This window comes from Phascolarctos cinereus, unplaced genomic scaffold, assembly GCF_003287225.1.
Source record: "Phascolarctos cinereus isolate Bilbo 61053 unplaced genomic scaffold, phaCin_HiC Scaffold_2;HRSCAF=192, whole genome shotgun sequence".
Classification (NCBI taxonomy): Eukaryota; Metazoa; Chordata; class Mammalia; order Diprotodontia; family Phascolarctidae; genus Phascolarctos; species Phascolarctos cinereus.
The window spans coordinates 393166249-393175676 of NW_027555625.1; the positions used below are offsets into that span (position 1 = coordinate 393166249).

Genomic DNA, 9428 nt, shown 5'->3' on the forward strand with positions numbered 1-9428 from the left:
TCACTTTTGGATGTATCTACACCTCCTGCCTTCTCCCCAGCAAGCAATAAAAAAGCAGAAAGCAGAACAAGCGATTCACCAATGTTATCCAACGTATCAACCTACTCTGATAGTCGTATACAGCGTTCCAGGCCCATTGTCCCCCCATCTCTGCAAAGACGGGATGGAGGCACATTTCTCTTCTCTTGTGTATCAAGTGCCCTGCCTTTCAGGTCCGTGTTCTTTTCTACTCTCCATGGTTCATGAAATAGCACAGAATCCTAGCTTCAGAACTAGAGGAGGTTTTCACATTTCTCTAATTCAACACTCTCATTTTACAGAACAAAAACCTAACATAGCGAAGTGATACATTTAACGTCACACAAGTATTAAGGGACAGAGACAGGATTTGAACCAAGGTCTTCTACTGCTTTCCCCACTGCATCACACCTTCCAACAAAGACAAATCAGGAGGGCCCTAAAGGAAAATGGGCAGAGGACTGAAAAGGAACTTACTGTACAAAGTGGTTTCTTTCTGATTCGTTTGTGCAATGGAAGGGCCTTGAGAACAGAAACTATCAGTTTGACATCAGATGAAACCTCAAAGCCACTTGGCTAAGGGTTATCTAACCAATCAGCCAGATTTAGGAAGCACCACTATTGGCAAAGTCCTGTGTAGGCCCTGTAGGGAACAGTTTTGGTGTTCCATTATTCACTATTTTCCTTGGAAACTGTTGGCAAGGGATCTGAATGTGGTTGTATTCATGAATCTTCTTAGCCTGGTGATCTGGAGAACAGGAGTGGAAGTGGGAACTGGAGTAGGAGGAAGAAGGTGGATGGGAGCCAGGCAAGCTAGCTGTTGACAGAAATGGAAGTGAGACGAGGTCTGTCTTCCAAATCTTTCCATCATTTCTCTCCATTTCATCCCTTTCAGCTTTCCCACAGTAGTGGCCCACCTAGGCCCATCCTCCCAGAACCACATCTCAAAACCTGGATGGTTTTTTTTTTCCTCCTAGCTATAGCAGATTCTATCCCCTCCTTCCTTCCCCTCTGTTCCTCCATTCACTGGTTCCATTTTTTCCAATAAGACCTTACCTGTAGTATTTTTTCAAGGTGACTAACTACTAAGTGACTGGCCAGCTATAGTGAATGACATCTTAACTCCATTCGTTTTTTCTGGTAGTCATTTAATGTTACCCCTCCCAAAGAATATATTTGCTTTATAAAAAGGAACCCTCATTGCCTTCAAAGTACCTTGGCAGTCAAATATTAGATATTTTGGAGGTCAGGGAATTGGAGGAGGGGGTGAGGTCACAGGATAATAGATTTAGAGTTGGAAGCCCCCTCAGAGGTCATCAAGTCCAAGTCTCATTTTTCAGATGAAGAAACTGAGGCCCAGAGAGGGTAAATCCAAGGTCACACAGTTAGTAAGTAGCAAAGCCAGAAATGGAACTCTGATTCTCTAACTAAAGTCTTTTAATTTATATCATGTAAGTAGGGTTGCTATTCTAGGCCTTTTTAGAAGCAGAAAACATTGATATTGGTCAGTCCAGGCAAGACCAGTGCAAACTTTGGATCAAACAATTCTTGTGCCTTAACAATTGTGGAAACTATTAGAAACACCAATCCCTTGGATGTAGAAAAAAACAAACAAACCAACCAAGAAACCTCACCTTTATCGAGCTTTAGCAGATATAGCAAAAATTTTGGAAATTGGGTTCTTTGTGTGGCCTGGGGCAAGATAAGCAACTTGCCCATCCTTTTCTGAATCCTTTATGATATCCACAGAACCCTGCCCCCCTTCATTTGTGTCACCCATCTCTCTCTATGTGAATGAGGGATTAATGAGCCATTGCAGCTTTGCAGATGCAATGCATCATTCTGAGGGTGAGGGCTCTCCAATTTACATCTTGCACATGAAATGAATATACACTGTTTATTGTTAAACAGTTCTACCAACCTGGCTTTCTTTCACTTCTTAAGTGAGGAATGAAAATGACTGATGTCAAACGGCTTCCAGGAGACTCAAGTCTAATCAGCCAGTCTGGGCTGAGTATTTTTTACACTCCCATAACTGGACCAGGCTACTCCGGGAAACAGAAACTGGGGAAAGAAAGTGTGGCATTCACCTCCCAGGTTGCATACTATAGCTGAGAAAATAAGGCTGGAGAGGAGGGGGAAGAGAATAGAGGGGTAAATAAAGCTACCTTGGGAGTACTTAGAGAACCTGAATCCTTTGCTTGTCCTTCATTAAGATATGATGGAGGCCTGAGAATATCTTCCAGGACCAATACAAGGGCCAGTGTTTATATTTCTTCACTAGGAAATCTTCTGTCACATGTATCTCTGCCTCCCCACCTCAACTCAGGTACACACACACACACACACACACACACACACACACACACACACATGAGCTTCATGACCAAGCTAAATTTCTCCCCCTCCAAAAATTAAAAATCTCAGTTTGATACTTGAAGCTCTTCATAACCTGGCTCCTTTCTGCATTTTCAGTCTTAAACTTTAGCCTCATCCACACACTGTACATTCCAGCTACATTGGCCTACTTGCCATGTTTTAAACATTCCACTGTCTCTCATCTTCCTGCCTTTGCCTGTACATCTCCATCCTCGGTGAGTTAATTGGTCATTAAGCATTTATTAAGGGTCAGCTATGTGCCAGGCACTGTGCTAAGTGCTGGGGATACAAAGAAAAGCAAAATACAGCCCCTGCCCTCAAGGGGCTCACAATCTAGTGGGGAAGTAAATAAGCAAAAAATATATACAAATATATCCTCTGTTTCTTAGTTTCCCTGGCTTCCTTTGGGGTACTACCTTCTGCAGGAGGTGTTTCTCAATGCCATCTCCCAAGCTGCCACTGATCTTCACCTCCTATATTGCCTTTCACCTACATTGTATATATCTTGTATATACCTCGTTATTTGCATACATTGCCTCCCCCATTAGAATGCATGTCACTTGAGTTCAGAGACTTTTGGCTTTCTTTTGTATCCTCAGTTCTTAGCATAGTGCCTGACATATAGTAAGTGCTCAGGAAAACTTGTTGACTGACTGTCCTGCAAACTTGTGTTTCTGGCTATTTACCAAACGTTGGAGGAAGGAACACTTCTAGTCTTGAAGGTGTTTGTTAAGATGATTCCTTTCTATCCTTGAAGAAAAGTGGGCAGCAGATCTCATATTCTCTGTAGGGCTCCCCTACCAATGGAGGACTTCCTTCTGGTTCTTTCAATACCTTAAGTGTTCTAATGTGCTTACTTGAGTGTCTTTCCTGACACCTGATCTGCAAGGAGAAATCAATTGATCAGTAATGTCCTCCTCCTACTATGTATCTGCACGACTTTGGATAAATTTGCATTAGTAGTAGGAGTCTTCTCAACGGAAGTTACCGACACCAATGAAATCTTAGATATGGACCAAAATACACACACACACACACACACACACACACACACACACACACACACACACACCCTACTCATACAAACATATCCCTTCAGGTGGCTTTTGGATTTAGAAGCCCATCTCTTACTTTTAATATCAGAACATCGGAAACCTAAAAAAGAGTAAACAAACAGAGGCACAAAGTTATTGGGAAGATAAAATGAAATAAAGTACCTTTTAACCATAGATTTGCTATGACAGAAGTTCATCTCTTTAACACTAATATTCTCCTTTACTTCAGTATTTGAACCATGGAACACCACGATCTCAAAGGAATTAAAATTGCAGGTGAATTGACATGGCTGGAGGATGAAAACAAACTACAGGATGTTATTTCACAACAAAATGATGACAAAGACATCATCTGGGTACACACACCCAGAAAAAAAAATAGAGGTAGCAAGAAGGAAAGACACTGGAGTAGTGCACTAGAACCCTTAAGGTAGTGAAAGAAGAAAGTCCTCCATTGTGACGGATCAACCGAAGACGTAAATGAGATCCGCTGCCCCCTGGCAGCAACATCTAAACCTGTCCTCCCCTCTGATCCATTAAGGCGACTGACTCCAGGAGGGCAGCGAAAGTAGAGGAGCCCAGCAAGCTGGTAAGGTGTTAGTAACTCTCGGATCAAATCAAAATAGATTTGACAGTTCCTGAAAATTCAGATCAGTGAAAATCCCTAGTCTGTGAAATGCTCCAATACGTTGCCAGGGACACTTGTCTGCCTTGCTGTGAGGCTTATTGGAACTAGTGAGTGGTTGTTACGGAGTTTCCTTTCCCCGGGGCATTTAAAACAACTGAATCTTTCTTTCTTATCAGTTAAACAAACAGAGGTAAATGGAAAGTAAATGTCAAACCTGGGGGAAAACAACAGAAATAAATGTAGGTAGTTGACCTAATTTCAGAGAATCCCCCCACCTTTTAAAATTTATTTTCTTGGGTTTTCTGGTGGTTGTTCTAGTTTTTCTTCTTAAGGGTTTTTGCTTATAAGATGAAGTTTCAGCTGCTGTGCCTCTCCCAAGCACTGAGCCCAAGTGAGATGCAGCTGGGCATGGAGAGGAGAGAGAAAAATCTCTGAGCTAACACGCTTCACTCATGCTTATGCTAACAAACAGCATGTTGACAGTGACATCGGAGCTTTTCTGGGTTACTAGTCCAGGTTACGCTTTTGATAGCACAAAAGTCAATTCAATTTAACTCAAAGGACATGTCCAGGCACCAAGGGTGCAAATATTAAAACAAAACAGTCCTTGGCCTCAAATACCAAACAGGTTTTACTCCTGGCTCTATTAACTTACTATCTGTGTATCTTTGAGTAAGTCGCTTAACCTTTTTGAGACTATGTTCCAAATCTCAGCTTCTTTTTCTATGTCACACTGTCTTCTCAACTTCTTTCTAACTTTTCAGATACCTACCCTGTCCAGTCCACTTGATTACTGAGTCAAGAAGTTCTAGGATACAAAGTCTCTCTCTCTCTCTCTCTCTCTCTCTCTCTCTCTCTCTCTCTCTCTCTCTCTCTCTCTCTCTCTCTCTCTCTCAGATACTCAAATGAATCTGTGATCTCATCAATTCTGGCATTTCTCAAATGATACAAATCACCACCCACTCTGCTTGCCCATTTGGTATGATTCTTACCCAAAAACTTGACCCCAGGGAATCTGCCCAATGTGCTGGAGCCCCTTTCCACTTCCCTGTGTACCTATATAACAATCTGGCAGTTCACCTGTGAGGCCTCACTCTGGCCACATGACTGGCCCACCCCTCTCTCTCTCTCTCTCTCTCTCTCTCTCTCTCTCTCTCTCTCTCTCTCTCTCTCTCTCTCTCTCTCTCTCCCCCTCTCCCTCTCTCCCTCTCCCTCTCTCTCCCCTGTCATCTAATTCCCTGATAAAATCCTTTATTCCTGGTTTTTTTTTTCAGAGTTCCTGTGTAACAGTCATGTTTTTAATTTAGAGGAAGAAGCAGGAATCATGCTGAGGGTTAGGGAGACCAGACAAGTCAGAGGAAAGCTAAACCACAGTGTGTGTGTCTTTAACTAATGTTTTGGTAGAGTAATTGTCCTCTTTGTAGCTCAGATTCCTCGTCTATAAATTGGAGGACCTAGACTAAATAACCTAAAAGACCTTTTATAGCTCTCACATTCTACAAGTATAGAAATCTAATTCTGGCTCTGGCACTAACTAGCTCTGAAAACATGGGTACAGTGGATACTGTACACTAAGCCTGGAGTCAGGAAGACCTGAGTTCAAACCCGGCTTCAGGTACTTCCTAGCTGTGTGAGCCTGGGCAAGTGACTTAAACCTCTGTTTACCTCAGTTTCCTTAACTGTAAAATGGGGATAATAAAGCACCTACTTTCCAAGATTGTTGTGAAGAGCAAACGATATAATATTTGCATAGCACTGACACATAGTAAGTACTACATAAATGTTAGCTATTATTATTAGTGTTAGTATTAATTATTATTATTGTTTTTCTTCTTCTTACTCTCACACTTCATAAGTATAAGAATCTAGTCCTAACTCTGGCACTAACTAGCTGTGAAAACATGTGGCTGCAGATAGAGCGATGGGCCTGGAGTCAGGAAGACCTGAGTTCAAATCTGACCTCACACTCTTACTGCTTATGCCGCCCTTTGTAAGTAAGTACTTAATCATTATCTGCCTTAGTTCCTTATTCAGTGAAAATGGGGATAATAATAGCAGCTGCTTTCCAGGATTAATATGAAGAACAAACGCTATAATATTTGCATAGCACTGAACACAGACTAAGTGCTTAACAAATGTTTGTTTCCTTTCTTCCTTCCTTCTCTGGTCCTCAATTTGACTCTTCTGTGTAAGGAGATTGGATTAGTTAACTACTAAAGACTTAACATTCTAAAAGTCATTGGCTCTATCGGCCCCAACTTGGCATCTTTTAGCAATGTGGCAATATGGGCATATGTGTGTAGGCAAAGGTGTTGTGGTAAGAGCATATGTATATGAGAATGTGCCTGTAAATTTTAGGCACTTGAAATGCCTTTGGTGAGAGGAGGTGGGAAGTTTCACTTACAAATAAAATCACATTTGACTAAACAAGAGTAAAAACCTGAAATATCTTAGTCTATTAGGCCTGATTCTGTGGCTATGTTTTGCTAATATTGATATAGATTAAGGGGGACATTGAAAGAATAAAGTTACTAAAAATGGGGGCTTAGAAACTGTCGGTTTAGAAAACTTATGGTGATTATGCATTTTTTTCTCTATGATATAAATTTTTATTTTTCAGTCTTTAAAAGTTAGTTTAAATAGATCCTTGAAATTGTATCCATCATGCTCTCTCTACTTTTGTGCTGGTTTCATTTGCTGAAGGTTTTTCCAGAGCTACCCACCTTCATCATACAGTTCCATTAGTTTTCCCAGTTGGGAAACTCAGTTAGCTCACTTTATGAGCATCTTGACATCTCGAAAAAATAAATCATGGAGAGGGTAAATGGACTGGCAAGAATTTTTTGTGTCTTTTTGCATCTTGCCTCTATAGAATCTGTTTATTGACAACTTGTTCCAAGTCATTTGTCAGAACCTCCCGGGTCATGATTTCCATCATTTTCTTGTGGATTTGACAGATCTGTTGGTTCTGGACCTGAAAGGACTTACAGATCTGGTTGTTGAACCACTTGGTAAATGCAACATAAAAGAGGTAGAACAAGTAGCTGTCAGCAGTTTCGATAACGATATGGGCTTCACTCATGTCCGCCATTTTTTGATTATGGAGTATATCTTGTCCCAGGTAAAGTCCATTCCATGGAAACTAGTCATACAAATTTTATGTGAATATCTTTAGTAATCGATTTGAACTGATGAAAAAGCAACCTCCTGATTCTGCAGATTAGCAAAACTCATTTTAAAAAATGTAACCCTTGAGACTATCAGACATGAAATTTGTTCCTTGAATCCATGTGATCAGTGTCTTGCCAATATTGCATGTTATTGGACAAAGCTTGTGCCTTGACATCACACCATTCTTTCTTCAAAAACAGATCAACCATTTTATTCTTGGCTCTTTCTTTACTCTCTTTGGTGGGGTGTTTATTCTTTCCCATTGCCATGATCTCCCTCAGCCAAAGCAACTATATATATATATATATATATATATATATATATAATATATATATATATATATATATATTATATATATAAAATTTATTCTCTAACATTCATTTTTAAAATTTTGAGCTCTAAATTTTTCCCCTCCCTCCAGTTCCTCCCTCACCCATTGAGAAGGCAAGCAATATGCTATTCATTATACATGAGAAGTCGTACAAAATATATTTCTATATTAGCCATGTTACAAAAGAAAAAAGAAAAAAGAAAAATAAAGTAAGTGGGAAAATATGCTTCAATCTGCACTCAGGTATCATCAGTTCTCTCTCTGGAGGTGGATAGAATTTTTCATCATGAGTCCTTTGGATCATTATTGGATTTGAGTCATGGATTGTTATATTGATCAAAGTAGCTAAGTCTTTCATAGTGATTATTATTACAGTATTGTCATTACCATGTAAAATGTTCTGTTCTGCTCGCTTCATTTTGTATCAATTCATATAAATCTTCCCAGGTTTTTCCAAACCCATCTCCCTCATTGTTTCTAACAGTATTCCATTACAATAATTTACTATAACTTCTTCAGCCATTCCCTAATGGATAGGCATTCCCTCAATTTTCAATTCTTTGCCATCCTAAAAAGATTTACTATAAATATTTTTGTAGTTATAAGCCCTCCCTTTTTTCTTGGATCTCTTTGGGATACAGAACTAATAGTGGTATTCCTGGATCAAAGGGGTATGTATAATTTTATGGCCCTTTGGGAATATCAAATACACACACACACACACGTACACACACATAGGAATATATATATATATACACACACACACAAGAATATGTATGTATGTATGTATATTTCTAACTATAACTTATGGCCCAGAAATCCAGAACAAGTAAAATCCTTCTTACACATGACAGCCCTTCAAATACTTGAGCCCAGCTATTATGTTTCCCTGCAGTCTTCTAAAAAAAGTTTTTTGTTTTTTGAGATTCAGCTTCTCTACCTTGCCCAGGCTGGAATGGCAGAGACTAATCACAAGCCTATTCCTGTTGTTGATCAGCAAGGGGATTTTATTTTGACCTGCTGCTTTTCCAGCCTGGGCAAATTCACTTCTCCTTAGGCAACCTGGTGACCCCTTGCTACCATGCACTTACTATATTAATGCTGAATGCAGTGTGGCCATTTTATGAGCCTAGCCCCCTGCTGCTCAGATGTCCCGAGCTCAAGGAATCCTCTAGCCTAAGATTCCTGGATAGCTGGGATTAGAGGCATACACCACCACGTCCAGCTCCTTCTCTCTTCTTTTCTTGGTAGGCTATACATGCTCAGTTCCTTCATCTGATCCTTAAGGTTCTTCACCATCCTGCTCATCCATCCTTCAGCTCCTTTTAAAAATGTGCCCCCTCCTCAGGACTGAGAATCATATTTAAAATATGATCTGACCAGGGCAGAATACTGTGAGACTCTCACTCATCCTCATGTGTGAAATGATGTTCTTCCTAACATTTTTGACACTGCTAAACATTCCCCTTCCAACCCTCTCTTCTCTCATCTTCTATGAAATTTTTCTCTCTTTATTTTTCATCTTCTTACCCATCAGATTGTTTCTTCTTAGTCTCTTCTACTGTATCATCGTCCATTTCCCATCTAGGGAAAGATGTCATCAAGGCTCCTTCCTTAACCCTCTTCTCTTCTCTTTCTCAATGATCTCATCATTTCCTGCGGGTTCAATGATGATCTCTATTCAGCTAGTTTCCAAAACCACACAACCAGCCGTCATCTCTCTCCTGCATTTCAGCGCCATATCATCACCAGCCTTAGGCATCTCCCTTTAGAGAACACAATGGCATCTGCCTCAAGCTTAAAGCATTCAGACTCAAACCCATTATCTCCACACCTGACCTGCCCT

The 9428-nt window shown here is 40.3% G+C and overlaps 1 pseudogene; it reads right to left on the reverse strand.

Moving 5' to 3' along the window:
- Positions 1 to 7315: 7315 nt before the first annotated feature.
- On the reverse strand, positions 7316 to 7520 carry LOC110212380 (small ribosomal subunit protein eS1 pseudogene; annotated as a pseudogene).
- Between the last annotated feature and the right edge of the window lie 1908 nt (positions 7521 to 9428).